Here is a 16474-nt window from a genome sequence, read left to right as displayed (position 1 = left end):
AGTTCTGTTTTTTAACTCATTTTAACTATATTACATAATAATTCTATAACAGGGGAGGAAAATCAGTACAATATTGAGACGATGTGCAGAGGGGGGACACCAGTTTTTATTACAAAAACAGCCGTCAAGTTCTTGTATGGCTATAAGATACGCTTTTTTAAATGTCCCTCAATTTCAAACGTTTGTACTCTTGTTGGAAGTTCATTTAGCTGCTATATTGCGTATTTAATACAACAATCATATAACGAAGTGACTTTAATTTATGGCTCCTATATATCGATTTTCAGGAAGGCGGTAAATGAAACGCATTAAACGCAATGATTTTGTTTTACAAAAAACATACTTCAATCCAAATGGCTTCTACAGGTTCACTTTCGAGTCATTCCCTTTCATGTGCAGCAAGATACCAACGCATTATTTATTTTTTTAATACTTTTTATCTTTACGTACTGTCAAAAATGTTTCACAAAACGCAAGTACATCAACCGTTTTGTGTGAAGACATTGGATGATATATGATTTCATCAAATTTGGGTATACAATGTCGGATTTCCAAACATGCAACATGGAAACCTTTGCAACAATAAGAAATAGTGTAATCTTGTTCATTTGTCAATAAATTATTGGAAACAATTGAAACTATTTTTTCTTTGGCATCATACTTACGATGACAATTTATATTGTTTCTTTTGACAGAAATGTTACATTTTACCCATCTACAGTTACAACAATTATAATCTGAACAAATACTACGCAATATTTCAAACCTGTTGTTGCAAGCGAAATTGATTGAGTGACTGTCTTCGATTCCCAAAGCACAGCATTCAAGTTATTATAATTGGCATTGTATCTGCAGTACGTTTGAAAGATTATGTGGCATTTAAAAAGCGTATCTTATAGCCACACCAGAATAAGGCAAACTTGCCAAAACCCCAGTATAATAGTTATAATTGGTATTGCAGTATGTTTAAAAGATTATGGAACATTTCATAAAAGTGTATTTTGTAGACATACAATAACTTAACGGTTGTTTTTGAGGACATCGTCTCAGTATGATGAACATTTGTGGCAAGTTATTTCGAAATCCTTCAAGCGGTTCAAGAGATGTGGAGCAGACACGAATTATTGTCATATGATCTTTGACCTCTAAGTGTGACTTTGACCTCGAACCCAGCTGGTTGTAACATGCTCTTTGGGCATCGTCTCAATATGCTGAACACTGGACATGAACTATATTCATATATAGTCATATGACCTTCTAAGTGTAAACTTCACCCCGAACATTCTAGTTCCTCTTTATTTTTATTAATGGTGATTGCGGCCATCTTGAATTTTGGTGGCCATCTTGGACGAAATTGAGGTGGGACTGCTAAGGTGTTTTTACCCAAACATGCAAAAGTATCATTTGGCAGAGTTTAATAATGTTAACGTAAAATGCACAATTTGGTGATATTTTGTCACGATCGAACTGAAGTTAAAGGTCAAGTACCATAGTTAATTGTTCACAGTAAAGTTGAAACACAACATTAATACAACCTACATTTTCGCTACGTTCACTTCGTCCATTCTTTAACATTGAGATTCGTTTTGTTGTGAATCTTAGTCTTAAGTATATGCACGAATCACAAACAACACGCGCTTTGCATGCAGATGACACAAGTCGTCCGTTGATCAAGGAGCACAATACATCTTAGAATCTATATCTCGACCTGATATCTTATTATAAGATTGTGTTGTAGGTCTATAAGATTCGTGTTAAGTTATGGGAGCAGTGTCGGTCTTCAACATATTATTACGACGCCAATATTCAACGCCACCGCGGCTGTCATGCATTGAATACAGGCTCTAGTGTCTTCACGCCAATGTCCAACGCTACCGTTGCTGTCATGCATGGAATACATGCCCTTGTGTCATGACGCAAATGTCAAACGCTACCGTGCCTGTCATGCATGAAATATACAGGCCCTTGTGTCATGACAGTAGTATAAAAATAGGTGGAGCGATCTTTATAAAATAAAGATTTGGCTCCTACTGCTGGGGAGGGATCTTTGCTTTTTGCTATCGTATAAACACAATACATGGTCTATGGGAAATAACTCGTACAATGGAGTACATAGGTGTATACAAGAGTGATGTATCTGTGAACTATGGGTTCTCGGTTTAGTGTGTCATATGAAAATGGGGGGAGGGGCATACTTTTGTCGAGAGCCGTTACGGGTGATATGATATGGTTTAGTCATTGTTTTTATAAATGAAACGGTTGTTTATGTTTTGGCTTCATTGATGCCGAGTTTGATCTACCATCAGTACTACGCAGTGTCAGTATAAACACAATATTTGGTGTATGGGAAATAACTTTTACATACGAGTACATGTGTCTTGTTTTCAGAGCATTATTTTTCACTTTACTTACCCTTAAGAAGAGAAACATTATATAATCTTTCAGTTTTTCAATTTTGTTTTCAATGAAATGCTTAGTTATACCTATTAAAATGTGTGCATTATTGTGTTTTTTATATGTGCTTACATATGTTTTAAAAGGTTTGCATTTACTTAATAAATACAGCTCAAACTAAACTTGTTTTGGTTATACAAGTGCGTGTTAGACATGACATACTTTTAAAAGTATATTCGACCTACTATTAAAATAATTTAAATATTATGTGATATTTCACACGTTTTCGGAAATGACTTGTATTATAAAATTAATTTATGAAATAGCGATACTGACATTCATAATAATTGTGGGTCATGTTACATTACTAATCTTAGTTCCAAATCATAAATATATGTAAATTATATTACTGTTTATGAAAAGCGTTATTTTATCATCAAATAAAATTGTATAAGTTAAACATTATATGGTATAATTTAAACATTACATTACCATGAGAATTAAACATCTTCGTTAGATATGAAAGTATTACATTTTAACATACCATCATTTTGAAAAGTCACTATGATAACCCTTTTTTAATTGAAAAATAAAATTGTGTTATGGTTACTGGATGTCTCACATTTATGATTTTTAACCTATATATTTTCATCAGTCTACATTCAACTTTAGTTAAGAGAGGATGGCTAACCAGCATTTCAGTATTGTGTTAACACAACTTTTAAAGTGCCAGGGAGAAAACAGCGTGCTCTGTCACAAGGTGTTGTTTTTTACGATTTATCAACTTATTTATTATATTAGAATTAAAATATTGTTTACGTCATTTTTTTCATCTTGAATTTTTTAGGAAAGACAATTACTCAGTAAGCTAGTTCTAGTATACTTAATATGACGATATTAAATTTGTGGGAATTTTGACATGTTTATCTTTTTTTTACCGATCTGGTATTTGGTTGTTTGCCTCTTTAAGTTGTAAGCTTTTTATTGTAACTTTTTCAGAATGCTGCCTTAGAAAGAGAGATTGGTTCTTTAAAAGAACAAAATGCTGTTTTACAACAGCAAGTAACAATAATTGAACAAGTAAGTTGATTTTACTGTTATTGAACCGACTTTGTGATTATAATTTGGTTTACTGAATTATTTAACATTTCCAAGTCATGTGTGACATTTGAAAACCCAATTTGTTATGTCAAGACAGAATTAAGCCATAATGCATTCAAATACACACACATTGATCAATTCAAATTTACAAGTAGGACATTTTTTCACATAAACCACAACCAGATTCTTAATGTTTATTGCTCTTGTTTTTTTCAGTTAGAAACCATGAGATCCCAAATATTGGGGATCCAACAATATATGGAAACTCAAAGGGAAAAGGAGAGGTGGGTTTTTAAATATTTTTATTAAGGATGATACCTTTAGGAAATATAACATCTTTTTAAATACAACAACTTATCAAACTTAAAAACAGTCAACAAACATTAACATGACAATAAACTTTTGTTTTAAAAAATACCCTTTTATACCAAATAATACTGTTATTGATAGAAAATTGACAAAAATGGATGTGATTGATTTTAGAATTAATGAAAAAATATTTACATTGGTAAAGGATGTAAAATGAACATGACAATGCTATGAGGTAAAATGTTGACATGCAAAAAATATATGATGGGATATATGAGGTAGAATATATACGACATACAAAATATATGAGGTAGTATATGAGATTATATTAAAAACAGAATAGATATGAAACCGTATAAAATAAGGTTATCAAAAGTAAAAATACCTATGATAATTATTTTTACATCCACAAATATAAAATACATGAACTGTGATTCTATTGCAGTATCCAGAAGAACAAAACCCGAAATGTCTATCCGGTATGTAACAACATGTTATATTGAAAACAGAAGTTCAAAATTAGTTTTCAGTTAAAAAAAATCATTTTTTTTAAAAAAAAATGGATCATACATGAATACAAGATTAAATCAAGAGCAAGTTGGAACTAACACTGTAACTATGCATATGTATAACAACAGAAATAACACTAATGAAAAAAACTATCAATAGGAACAAAATAATACAGCAAGTTTTGTGTTTAACGTAAATGCTCCCCATTTCCAGTGATTACCATGAAAAGAATATTAGGTGTACACATGAGGCTTTACATTTCTTATTTTTTTATATACATTTGGGATATACACAACAAAGTGGAGAGCTTTTAACATATCAAAAAAAACATTAAAAGTAGACACAACACTGGTAATAAAACAGGTTAAAATTAATATGTATTTTGTAGGTGTCTGAACCATACATTATTGTCAAGCAAATCGATGACCAAACTGTGAGGGTCCAGCCCACCATAAACAAAATGGAACAGCAGTAGTAAGTGTTTTCACAAGTTCACTTTTTGGAATGTGTTTAAAAGATTATTTATTGGAATGTAACAACCGTATTGTGTTATAAAATATAGGCCTTAATGTTACTAGAAGAATTGATGACATTTAATTATAGCATGTACAATAATACAAACCACCATTTTCTATATTTTTACACAACAAAATAATTCTACATGTATTAGTCTGTAATGATTAAAAAAAATGTTATTTTATGTGATATAGTATATAATTTTACAACATGCATGCCACACATTAATATATTCATATATTAATGTTTTACAGTATTGAATTATTTTACAGCTATTAAGCAGCATAAAAAAGAACATCACAGAACTAAAAAATAAGATAATTTTGCTACATTTTCATAATTAATGATTTAAAAAAAAAATAATCATGAAATGATATGATATTGTAATACACAGTAGAATTTCACTGATAAACACAACACTAGTTCTATCAGTACCAAGACACAGACAATAATATTAAATATTACCATTGATAAACTGATTTGAAATCAAATGATGTAGATTTAATATCAGATATGTTGTTAGACATTTAGATTAAATATCAGCTTTATCAGTCTGCTATTCTATTTATTATTTCGTTTTGTGATCCTGTTCATTCAATACATAATATATCAAATAACTTTATAGATATTGGTACACAAACATTTTATAGATATTGGTAGTCAAAGTACAACTGATAAACACAACACCTAGATGAATCAGTATCCAGCAATTATTAAATCTAGTTACTATTGATATGTTAATTGAATGATGATGAACTGATTTCAAATGATATATATGGTATTAACTCATTTTATTTTTTTACCTTGTTCTTTGACTTATTGATTCTGTTTCAGTTTCAACAACAGCAGTGTCTTCATCTGATGCAACAGCTGCAACTACGTTTTGTTCCTTATTTATTGTGACAACAGCTACATCCTCATCAACTGTCACATTTTCAATGTCATCTCCTGTTCTTGTTGAAACCGTACTATTCAGGAGAAACGTGGCATTACCTAATTATTTTTTTTTAATTTTCCGTTTAAACAGTATTATTATTAACACCGTCAACAATACACTGGTACCAGCTGTGACTCCTGTAAACGTTTCAGGATCGGAAAACATTTTTGCTGCATTTGAAGAAAAGACTTGGTACAAACCCGCGCGGTTAATGATGCTACTATAAAATCAAGTGTCATGAAGTTTTCAACCTCAGTGAGTGTTCGGATGACAAGTAGTCAAGTCGTACATTAGTGGAAAAAAATGGATCTATTGGATACACGAAAATATAAGATGAGGAGAAAATTGAAAAGCAGTGCCTCTCGAAACAGACATGAGCCTCTCTCCGAAATGTATATACGGATGGTTCTCCCGGCTAAACAGACGACAGCTATCGCCAAAAGCATGCTTGACCGACAGTCGAAACCTAAAGGGACTTGGATTGACTTGGAATTACAAAGAATGAAAAAAGCCAGCAAAAAACGAAAAGGCAAAGTTCTCAGTGCGGGTGTTATCGGTAATAAGGGCAACAAAAAACCTAGAAAGGTGGCACCATCTAGACAGAAAACGCCGAGACAAACTTCAGAAAAGTCCGAAAACATCGTTACCATCGGACAGGTATAAAGCTGAATGTTTCACTCACTCCTCCTCATTAGCGCTCAAGGATTTTGTTGCGATGCACCAGTGTGATATTTGTTTGAAAAGTTTCGGAAGACGCGATAATATGTTGCGACATAAAAGGTCTGCGCATTCAAACGAAGATTCGGATGAAGACGCTATGTCTGACGTTACTGACCAAGAGGATATTTTTGGATCTGTTGATGAAAACGAGTCTGATAAAAGCGACGACGACATGTCTGTAACCTCGGAAAACTCTTCGGGTATTGATCCTTGGCAAAAGGTTGTCGATGAGCTTTTCAAGAGTGTCAATCGCAGTACGAGGAGGAAGTGCGTGAACTTATGCAGGATGATACCGACCTTAGTGAAAGCGAAGCCAAGAAGGATGTCTTTGAGGATATCCGAGGTACTTACAGAAAGGCCCTGATGAATAGTTTTGGGGCAAAGCTGATGTGGTTTGACTCTATCAAGCGAGATACGATCTATAAGACCATAAAGAAAACAGTTAATCAACTTAAAGAAACAGAGGACTACGACGAACAGGAAGCCGTAAAGTACGCCATCCTTAAGCGGAGATTTCTGTTCGATAAGTTCTTGGACAGTTATGACGTTCCTCAGTTGGATGCAAAGCAAGAGGAAGAAACAAAACAGTGAAAATCATTTAAAGATACTTTAATTCGTTCGGACTAGAGTGCTTTGGGAAATTATTATTTTTCAATCCTTACACAATGCAGAATACAGACGCCATTTAATTCCATAACACAATTGTATCTGATAGTTTTGCAACGCGTACTTGTTTTTAAGTAAAATAAATGTCTTTAATGATGGAAAATAAAATGTCTAATAATACGAAACGGAGTTGTTCTTGTGTGTTTTAGTTGTAGTTTTATTTATGTTTTAAGCGTTTTCCATATATAAACAAGACAAATGTTGATGCTAGGTATCAAAGACGCCGCCGATCAGTTAAAAATAATAATGATTGCATTAAAATATTATGTTAATATTGTATTCAGTCATATAGTTTGTAAAAAGGTGTGCTTAAAATTAAACATCTCAACTGTCCAAATAATGAACTCATTTCATTGTACTGAGCATTAGGTTTAAAGCTACAATTACTACAAAATTTAATCAAGTAAGTTTTATATCTGGTTACAATTCATACATACTACATAAGTAATATTCTCGATGACATTTTATTACCCAGCTTGTATGTCTACAGGTTATGTTCTATTTTTATATCTCTATGCTATATGTGTTTACTAGCACATTAATTGTGTATGTCATCTGCAACAGTGCAAATCCTTCTTCGCCTTTGATATCTGCAACACTATATCTATAATTTGCGTTTAAATCTGCACCCATAACCAGACTGCTGTAAATGTGCCTTTTCGACTGGTGCTTCGAGTTCTTTTTCAATCCTAGTTTGACTATTGTTATCAATTTTAAAATAAAGCGAACTGTGCTGATTATATTCTTGTACAACATTGCTTGCCATTTCTTGGTGAAAAATATAGGGAACCAATAGCGAGAAATGTCTATAATACTTCCGACCATCGTGAATTAAAACTCTGCTAGCAATCACGCGATCTCCGTCGGATTGTTTCAATCGAACACATCCATGATATTTGATAAACTCAACGCTCACATTTTTTTCTTGTATTTTATACTGTTCTTATAATACTGATACTGCATATTATCTTAGCTCTTACTTGAAGATAAAAGATATCAATTTACCTTCTGTTTGGTTGTCTGATTTTCCTAAAGCTATAGAATGGACACGTCTAAAGAAAAGGGTAAACCAATCAGGTCTCTCCTACAGATCACATAACCCTACATGGGGGAGGGGGGGGGGTGTTACCTAAATGTATAGAATGGAGAAGTCTAAAATAGGTCAACCAATCAGGTCTCGCTTACAGTTAACATGATCCTATATGTTCCCATATGAAATTGTCGTCGGCCCGGAACTACGTTAACTAATTACATGTAAATTGAATCCAATGAATAATTAAGAAAATCGAATGTATGCAATTTAAGTTAAATATGTTGTGCTGCTCTAACGAGGTCATCCTAACAGACATATTGATATAAATATATATTGCTTAAAGGTAGATCTAGGGTTCTTCAATACATGTTACGTATGACAATACGAAACATCAAGTCTGTTACACGCTTCACGTTTTATATAGTTCAATATAGCGTATTATAGTCAGGTGTGGCTATACAGAAAAGATGCGCTCTGTTGAACCCTTCTATATCTTTATAAGTCCGCCATCTTTATTAATTACTTTCCAACGGGAAACCAGGCTCAAAGAAGGGTAAGACGGTCCTCGGAGTGACTCCAGAGGTTTGAGGAGGGTATTTTGAGGCCCTCGGAGTGACTCCGGAGGTTTGAGGAGGGTATCAGGAGGCCCTCGGAGTGACAAAAGAAGTTTGCGGAGGGGGTCAGGAGGCCCTCTGAGTGATGAAGGAAGGAGTCAGGATCTTGTTTAAGTGTTCGGGGAGAGCCCGGTAATACAATGTCATCGAGAATATTACTTATGTAGTATGTATGAATTGTAACCAGATATAAAACTTACTTGATTAAATTTTGTAGTAATTGTAGCTTTAAACCTAATGCTCAGTACAATGAAATGAGTTCATTATTTGGACAGTTGAGATGTTTAATTTTTAGCACACCTTTTTACAAACTAAGAGGTATGACTGAATACAATATTAACATAATATTTTAATGCAATCATTATTATTTTTAACTGATCTGGCGGCGTCTTTGATACCCAGCAACAACATTTGTCTTGTTTATATATGGAAAACGCTTAAAACATAAATAAAACTACAACTAAAACACACAAGAACAACTCCGTTTCGTATTATTAGACATTTTATTTTACATCATTAAAGACATTTATTTTACTTAAAGACAAGTACGCGTTGCAAAACTATCAGATACACTCTAGTCCGAACGAATTAAGGTATCTTTGAATGATTTTCACTGTTTTGTTTCTTCCTTTTGCTTTGCATCCAACTGAGGAACGTCATAACTGTCCAAGAACTTATCGAACAGAAATCTCCGCTTAAGGATGGCGTACTTTACGGCTTCCTGTTCGTCGTAGTCCTCTGTTTCTTTAAGTTGATTAACTGTTTTCTTTATGGTCTTATAGATCGTATCTCGCTTGATAGAGTCAAACCACATCAGCTTTGCCCCAAAACTATTCATCAGGGCCTTTCTGTAAGTACCTCGCATATCCTCAAAGACATCCTTCTTGGCTTCGCTTTCACTAAGGTCGGTATCATCCTGCATAAGTTCACGCACTTCCTCCTCATACTGCGATTGACACTCTTGAAAAGCCTCATCGACAACCTCTTGCCAAGGATCAATACCCGAAGAGTTCTCCGAGGTTACAGACATGTCGTCGTCGCTTTTATCAGACTCGTTTTCATCCTCTTGGTCAGTAACGTCAGACATAGCGTCTTCATCCGAATCTTCGTGTGAATGCGCAGACCTTTTATGTCGCAACATATTATCGCGTCTTCCGAAACTTTTCAAACAAATATCACACTGGTGCATCGCAACAAAATCCTTAAGCGCTAATGGGGAGGAGTGAGTGAAACATTCGGCTTTATACCTGCCCGATGGTAACGATGTTTTCGGACTTTTCTGAAGTTTGTCTCGGCGTTTTCTGTCTAGATGGTGCCACCTTTCTAGGTTTTTTTTTGTTGCCCTTATTACCGATAACACCCGCACTGAGCACTTTGCCTTTTCGTTTTTTGCTGGCTTTTTCATTCTTTGCAATTCCAAGTCAATCCAAGTCCCAAGGTTTCGACTGACGGTCAAGCATGCTTTTGGCGATAGTTGTCGTCTGTTCAGCCGGGAGAACCATCCGTATATACATTTCGGAGAGAGGCTCATGTCTGTTTCGAGAGGCACTGCTTTTCAATTTTCTCCTCATCTTATATTTTCGTGTATCCAATAGATCCATTTTTTTCCACTAATGTACGACTCGACTTGACTACTTGTCATCCGAACACTCACTGAGGTTGAAAACTTCATGACACTTGATTTTATAGTAGCATCATTAACCGCGCGGGTTTGTACCAAGTCTTTTCTTCAAATGCAGCAAAAATGTTTTCCGATCCTGAAACGTTTACAGGAGTCACAGCTGGTACCAGTGTATTGTTGACGGTGTTAATAATAATACTGTTTAAACGGAAAATTAAAAAGAATAATTAGGTAATGCCACGTTTCTCCTGAATAGTACGGTTTCAACAAGAACAGGAGATGACATTGAAAATGTGACAGTTGATGAGGATGTAGCTGTTGTCACAATTAATAAGGAACAAAACGTAGTTGCAGCTGTTGCATCAGATGAAGACACTGCTGTTGTTGAAACTGAAACAGAATCAATAAGTCAAAGAACAAGGTAAAAAAAAAATGAGTTAATACCATATATATCATTTGAAATCAGTTCATCATCATTCAATTAACATATCAATAGTAACTAGATTTAATAATTGCTGGATACTGATTCATCTAGGTGTTGTGTTTATCAGTTGTACTTTGACTACCAATATCTATAAAATGTTTGTGTACCAATATCTATAAAGTTATTTGATATATTATGTATTGAATGAACAGGATCACAAAACGAAATAATAAATAGAATAGCAGACTGATAAAGCTGATATTTAATCTAAATGTCTAACAACATATCTGATATTAAATCTACATCATTTGATTTCAAATCAGTTTATCAATGGTAATATTTAATATTATTGTCTGTGTCTTGGTACTGATAGAACTAGTGTTGTGTTTATCAGTGAAATTCTACTGTGTATTACAATATCATATCATTTCATGATTATTTTTTTTTAAATCATTAATTATGAAAATGTAGCAAAATTATCTTATTTTTTAGTTCTGTGATGTTCTTTTTTATGCTGCTTAATAGCTGTAAAATAATTCAATACTGTAAAACATTGATATATATATATACCCTCACAGTTTGGTCTTCGATTTGCTTGACAATAATGTATGGTTCAGACACCTACAAAATACATGTTAATTTTAACCTGTTTTATTACCAGTGTTGTGTCTACTTTTAATGTTGTTTTTGATATGTTAAAAGCTCTCCACTTTGTTGTGTATATCCCAAATGTATGTAAAAAAATAAGAAATGTAAAGCCTCATGTGTACACCTAATATTCTTTTCATGATAATCACTGGAAATGGGGAGCATTTACGTTAAACACAAAACTTGCTGTATTATTTTGTTCCTATTAGTTGTTTTTTTCATTAGTGTTATTTCTGTTGTTATACATATGCATAGTTACAGTGTTAGTTCCAACTTGCTCTTGATTTAATCTTGTATTCATGTATGATCCATTTTTTTTTAAAAAAAATGATTTTTTTAACTGAAAACTAATTTTGAACTTCTATTTTCAATATAACATGTTGTTACATACCGGATAGACATTTCGGGTTTTGTTCTTCTGGATACTGCAATAGAATCACATTTCATGTATTTTATATTTGTGGATGTAAAAATAATTATCATAGGTATTTTTACTTTTGATAACCTTATTTTATACGGTTTCATATCTATTCTGTTTTTAATATAATCTCATATACTACCTCATATATTTTGTATGTCGTATATATTCTACCTCATATATCCCATCATATATTTTTTGCATGCCAACATTTTACCTCATAGCATTGTCATGTTCATTTTACATCCTTTACCAATGTAAATATTTTTTCATTAATTCTAAAATCAATCACATCCATTTTTGTCAATTTTCTATCAATAACAGTATTATTTGGTATAAAAGGGTATTTTTTAAAACAAAAGTTTATTGTCATGTTAATATTTGTTGACTGTGTTTAAGTTTGATAAGTTGTTGTATTTAAAAAGATGTTATATTTCCTAAAGGTATCATCCTTAATAAAAATATTAAAAAAACCCAACTCTCCTTTTCCCTTTGAGTTTCCATATATTGTTGGATCCCCAATATTTGGGATCTCATGGTTTCTAACTGAAAAAAACAAGAGCAATAAACATTAAGAATCTGGTTGTGGTTTATGTGAAAAAATGTCCTACTTGTAAATTTGAATTGATCAATGTGTGTGTATTTGAATGCATTATGGCTTAATTCTGTCTTGACATAACAAATTGGGTTTTCAAATGTCACACATGAAGTGAAATAAAACTAACTTGGAATTGTTAAATAATTCAATAAACCAAATTATAATCACAAAGTCGGTTCAATAACAGTAAAATCAACTTACTTGTTCAATTATTGTTACTTGCTGTTGTAAAACAGCATTTTGTTCTTTTAAAGAACCAATCTCACTTTCTAAGGCAGCATTCTGAAAAAGTTACAATAAAAAGCTTACAACTTTAAGAGGCAAACCACCAAATACCAGATCGGTAAAAAAAGATAAACATGTCAAAATTCCCACAAATTTAATATCGTCATATTAAGTATACTAGAACTAGCTTACTGAGTAATTGTCTTTCCTAAAAAATTCAAAATGAAAAAAATGACGTAAACGATATTTTAATTCTAATATAATAAATAAGTTGATAAATCGTAAAAAAACAACACCTTGTGACAGAGCACGCTGTTTTCTACCTGGCACTTTAAAAGTTGTGTTAACACAATACTGAAATGCTGGTTAGCCATCCTCTCTTAACTAAGGTTGAATGTAGACTGATGAAAATATATAGGTTAAAAATCATAAATGTGAGACATCCAGTAACCATAACACAATTTTATTTTTCAATTAAAAAAGGGTTATCATAGTGACTTTTCAAAATGATGGTATGTTAAAATGTAATACTTTCATATCTAACGAAGATGTTTAATTCTCATGGTAATGTAATGTTTAAATTATACCATATAATGTTTAACTTATACAATTTTATTTGATGATAAAATAACGCTTTTCATAAACAGTAATATAATTTACATATATTTCTGATTTGGAACTCAGATTAGTAATGATACATGACCCACAATTATTATGAATGTCAGTATCGCTATTTCATAAATTAATTTTATAATACAAGTCATTTCCGAAAACGTGTGAAATATCACATAATATTTAAATTATTTTAATAGTAGGTCGAATATACTTTTAAAAGTATGTCATGTCTAACACGCACTTGTATAACCAAAACAAGTTTAGTTTGAGCTGTATTTATTAAGTAAATGCAAACCTTTTAAAACATATGTAAGCACATATACAAAACACAATAATGCACACATTTTAATAGGTATAACTAAGCATTTCATTGAAAACAAAATTGAAAAACTGAAAGCTTATATAATGTTTCTCTTCTTAAGGGTAAGTAAAGTGAAAAATAATGCTCTGAAAACAAGACACATGTACTCGTATGTAAAAGTTATTTCACATACACCAAATATTGTGTTTATACTGACACTGCGTAGTACTGATGGTAGATCAAACTCGGCATCAATGAAGCCAAAACATAAACAACCGTTTCATTTATAAAAACAATGACTAAACCATATCATATCACCCGTAACGGCTCTAGACAAAAGTACGCCCCTCCCCCCATCTTCATATGACACACTAAACCGAGAACCCATAGTTCACAGATACATCACTCTTGTATACACCTATGTACTCCATTGTACGAGTTATTTCCCATAGACCATGTATTGTGTTTATACGATAGCAAAAAGCAAAGATCGCTCCCCAGCAGTAGGAGCCAAATCTTTATTTTATAAAGATCGCTCCACCTATTTTTATACTACTCATGACGCCAATGTCCAACGCCACCGTGGCTGTCATGCATGGAATACATGTCCTTACGTCATGGCGCCAATGTCCAAAGCCATCGTGGCTGTCATGCATGGAATGCAGGCCCATACCTCATGACGCCAATGTCCAACGCCACCGTGGCTGTCATGCATGGACTAGAGGCCCTTACGTCATGACGCCAATGTCCAACGCTACCGTGGCTGTTATGCATGGAATACAGGCCCTCGCTACCGTGGCTGTCATGCATGGAATACAGGCCCTTGTGTCATGACGCCAATGTTAAACGCCACCGTGGCTGTCATGCATGAAATACAGGCCCTTGTGTCATGACGCCAATATCCAACGCTGCCGTGGCTGTCATGCATGGGATGTAGGCCCTTGTGTCATGACGCCAATGTCCAACGCCACCGTTGCTGTTATACATGTAATGTAAGCCTTTGTGTTATGACGCCAATGTCCAACGCCACCGTGGCTGTTATACATGTAATGTAAGCCTTTGTGTCATGACTCCAATGTCCAACGCCACCGGTGCTGTTATACATGTAATGTAAGCCTTTGTGTCATGACGCCAATGTCTAACGCCACCGTGGCTGTTATACATGTAATGTAAGCCTTTGTGTCATGACGCCAATGTCCAACGCCACCGTTGCTGTTATACATGTAATGTAAGCCTTTGTGTCATGACGCCAATGTTCAACGCTACCGTGGCTGTCATGCATGGAATGTAGGCCCTTGTGTCATGACGCCAATGTCCAACGCTGCCGTGGCTGTCATGCATGGAATACAGGCCCTCTGTTGTGTCATGACGCCAATATTCAACGCTGCCGTGGCTGTCATGCATGGAATATAGGCCCTTGTGTCATGACGCCAATGTCCAACGCTACCGTGGCTGTCATGCATGGAATACAGGCCCTTGTGTCATGACGTCAATGTCCAACGCTACCATGGCTGTCATGCATGGAATACAGGCCCTCTGTTGTGTCATGACGTCAATGTTCAACGCTACCGTGGCTGTCATGCATGGAATACAGACCCTTGTGTCATGACGTCAATGTCGAACGCTACCGTGGCTGTCATGCATGGAATACAGGCCCTCTGTTGTGTCATGACGCCAATGTTCAACGCTACCGTGGCTATCATGCATGGAATACAGACCCTTGTGCCATGACGTCAATGTACAACGCTACCGTGGCTGTCATGCATAGAATACAGGCCCTCTGTTGTGTCATGACGCCAATGTTCAACGCTGCCGTGGCTGTCATGCATGGAATACAGGCCCTCTGTTGTGTCATGACGCCAATGTTCAACGCTGCCGTGGTTGTCATGCATGGAATGTAGGCCCTTGTGTCATGACGCCAATGTTCAACGCTACCGTGGCTGTCATGCATGGAATACAGGCCCTCTGTTGTGTCATGACGCCAATGTTCAACGCTGCCGTGGCTGTCATGCATGGAATGTAGGCCCTTGTGTCATGACGCCAATGGAATAAAGGCCCTTGTGTCATGACGCCAATGGAATACAGGGACGTGTGAGAGTTTCTTGAGAAAGAAAGAAGCAATAAAAAACAATACAGTAATACATTTGGTTACATTTAATCCAAAACAAGTTTCAATGACTTATTTCCGCTTAACAAACAAAGAAGAAAACAATATGTCAAAAACCAGACATGTTGTAATGACAAAACATACCTACATGTATTCATATTACTCCAGTTCCCTTCGCGTACATACAGCGGCAGGCACAGTGGCTTAATGACAGGAACAATTCATAATAAATCAGTTCATCTAGCCAAAATTATATTTTACACATACTTGCACATGCATACTATCAATATAACGCATAGCCTAAACATAAAATGAAATTTGACAACATTCAAAATATACTGTAATATTAATAGGGTACATTTGAAATTTGTCAAATCTCATTTTAAGTTTAAGGCAATGCATTATATTGATGGTATGCATGTGGCGGTTGGGGCGAAAACAAACGTTACATTTAACAAGCAGTGCTTGCGAATAATATAAGATTTCATTCAAAGTTTCACCTTCATCATCAATAATATAAAACTTTAAAGTTTAAAGCTTTGCATTATTGATGATGAAGGTGTCCCCGTATTGTGTGTAAAGTTTAAACACAACACGGAGACAAACTGGGTGCGATCTACAACACTTTAAGAACTATTGAACTGTCTGATCAATTAAGTTTAATAGAAATTATTCGATTATTGTATTTCTCTGAATGCCATCAAACCAAGATATACT

This window comes from Mya arenaria, chromosome 3, assembly GCF_026914265.1.
Source record: "Mya arenaria isolate MELC-2E11 chromosome 3, ASM2691426v1".
Lineage (NCBI taxonomy): Eukaryota > Metazoa > Mollusca > Bivalvia > Myida > Myidae > Mya > Mya arenaria.
The sequence above is the reverse complement of the archived record's forward strand: the minus strand, read 5'-3'. Positions refer to the sequence as shown.